Source organism: Tachyglossus aculeatus, chromosome 24 (genome assembly GCF_015852505.1).
Source record: "Tachyglossus aculeatus isolate mTacAcu1 chromosome 24, mTacAcu1.pri, whole genome shotgun sequence".
In the NCBI taxonomy this organism is placed as follows: Eukaryota; Metazoa; Chordata; class Mammalia; order Monotremata; family Tachyglossidae; genus Tachyglossus; species Tachyglossus aculeatus.
The window spans coordinates 1,912,833-1,915,663 of NC_052089.1; the positions used below are offsets into that span (position 1 = coordinate 1,912,833).

Below are 2,831 nucleotides of genomic sequence, written 5' to 3' on the forward strand. Positions count from 1 at the left end.
TTGCCCAAGGTCACCCGGCAAGCATTCCGGAGAGCTGGAACTCTCCTGCCCAGGTTCTATCCACTACATCATGCTGCTTCTCTATTCAGAATCATATCACTCTCTTCCTGTCTCTCTCTCTCTGGATACGGGTATACGTATGTAGAAGACGATGCTGTTGTTGCCATGGAAACATCACGGGCCAGGACTGTTGCTGAAGTTGGGAGTGCCAGGTCCTTTTCTCTGGAGGGCCTCAGGAACCATGTGACCAGAGGGTTCTCGCATCGCTTGGCCCATGAGGTCCCTACACAGGGGCCCAAGCCGGTCTTCCAGGGATACCCCTCGGAGCAGCGACTGCTTTATCTACGGGGACGGGGCCCATCTGAGGAGCAGGTCAGATTCCATGGGATAATGGATCGTGGCTGAGGCCTCCTCTGTGACTGACCAAACCCAGAAATCCGAGGAGAAAGAGGAGAACAGCCCAGTCCAGAGGAGTTTAGTGCCCCCTGCCAGCCCCAGCTGTCCTGGTGAGAGTGAGCAGGGGTACAGAGAGGAAGGATAGAACCAGAAGGACGAAGCCAGAGATGGAGTCATTCTGGGGAGACTCTCGCACTCGGGAAACAGGTTAAAGTTCATTCATTCATTCAATCAACGAATGAATGAATATACTGAGTGCTTACTGTGTGCTGTGCACTGTACTAAGCACTTGGAAAGTACAATTTAGCAACAATTATAGATCATCCCTGACCACAAAGGGCTCACCGTCCAGAAGTGGGGAGAGACCAGCTCAGACCAAGACCATACTTCAAACAGGGCAGGCTTGTAGGAGGGGAATGGTTTGCCAGCGATAATAAATCTTAATAATTTTGGTACATGTTAAGACCTTACTGTGTTTCATGCACTGTTCTAAGCACTGGGCTAGAAACAGATCGGACACAGTCCCTGTCCATCATGGAGCTCACACTCTTATCTCCATTTTACAGATGAGGTAACCGAAGCTTACCCAAGGTCACACAACAGACTTGTGAGGAAGCCGGGATTATAACCCACATCCTTCTGATTCCCAGGCCCGTGCTCTATCCACCAGTGGCCCCATCACCGACACAGCTCTTTTCCCTCCAGCATCCCCACCCTGGCAACCATGGTAACTGCCCACCAGGCTCGGATGCTACAACTGAGCATTCGCACGATGCTATGGGTCACTTCGGTTGTCAGTGGTTCCTGTATGTCAAAAACGTTTTCAGCAGGAAAGTGATTGTCAGGAATGAGAGGTCGTGACTGATTCTGGGAAAAACCCCGGTACCATCAGCAATTCTTCTGAACCGAGGTTCTCCTACGAATCAATGCCTTACCGTGGCAGGAGAGTTTACATGCACCAGTGAAGTTTGGAGCTATGCTATTGAGAGTTACTCTCTCTAGGGTTACCCATATTAGAAAAGTCTAAGCGGAAGTATCAAAGTTGATTTGCCTGTGCTGGGCAGTAGTGGCATGGGAAAGACTCAAAGGCAGATGAACAAATGATCAAAATGTGGATCAAAGCCAAAAGCAGAGACTCAGGCTTTTATTGTGCGGAAGGAGGTTTTTTTGGATAAACTGCCAGTAGTCATTCTGGAATGTGTATGCATAGAGAGTTCTTGGTAAACATAAAGAAGGGGTTTACCATGGCATTCTTCCATGCAGTAAACTTGAGTCTCCGCCCTCGATTCTCTCCCATGCCGTTGCTGCCCAGCATATGTGAGTTTTGACTTGTAGTAGGTTGCCCTCCACTCTCTAGCCAATGGCCAAGCCAGGAATGGAATGGGAAGACCTCACTTTTCCTCCTGTAGCCGAGACTAGTAGAGTACTGGAAACTCTCCAGATGCGATCCTGAGAGGGATTGAGGATATTAGATTGAGTATAAAAATCACTTCTAGAATACAAGCTCGTCATAGGCAGGGAACATACCTACCAACTGCATTATGTTGGACTCTCCCGAACATTTAGTACAGTGCTCTGAACACAGCAACTGCTAACTAAACGTGGTGATTGACCTACAACATTTCACAGCAGCCTGGTTCATCTCTTTATGCTCTCTGGTGGCCTCCTATCTACAATTTATTTTAGGTTTCTGTCTCCCCAAATAATAATTTCTTCCCAAATAATAATAATGCTCATGTCTCTTGTTAAATGCTAATTATACACCAAACACAGTAGTCTGTACAGGGGTAAATGCACAGTAATCAGGTCGAACAAGTGATTACCTCATACTGGGCTCACTGTCTTAGTAGCGGATAGAAATTCAGGCCTTGAATTTCCTTTTTATAGATGAAGAATCTGAGGCTCAGAGAAGTTAGGTTTGCTGGCTAAGGCCAAACAGAAGGCACCTGGTGGTAGAGGCAGAATTAAAACCCAGGTCCTCCGACTCCAAGGACTGTGCCCTTTCCACTACACTATGCCACTCACTATGCCACTCCAACAAGACTGTGAGCTTGGAATTACTTTACAGCTGGGATCATTAGTACTAATACTACTGAACTCTGTACGTGCTCAGTATGTATGAATGATTGATTTACTCCTACGTGAATTAATGTTGATTCCTTTATCGGTGCCATCAAGGCCTGTAAAATGATATCTTCCCTCTTTCTGTGTAGGGAGTCGAAATCATTCCCCAGAAATGTCTAACATCTCCACAGTGAGGGAAGTACTCTTGCTGGGATTCTCGGAGGTCCGGGAACTGCAGCTGGTCCACGATGCAGTTCCTCCTAGTCTACCCGGCAGCCCTGACGGGGAATCTCCTCATTGTCGCCATCACCATCCTCAACCGGCACCTAAACACCCACATGTACTTCTTCCTCAGGAACCTGGCCCTCGTC

General features: G+C 47.8%; 1 non-coding gene across 1 annotated transcript; it reads right to left on the minus strand.

Moving 5' to 3' along the window:
* Positions 1–1,723: 1,723 nt before the first annotated feature.
* On the minus strand, positions 1,724–1,855 carry LOC119945292. Its single transcript, XR_005456166.1, has one exon. It is a non-coding gene; the product is annotated as a small nucleolar RNA SNORA7 (small nucleolar RNA).
* Positions 1,856–2,831: the final 976 nt, after the last annotated feature.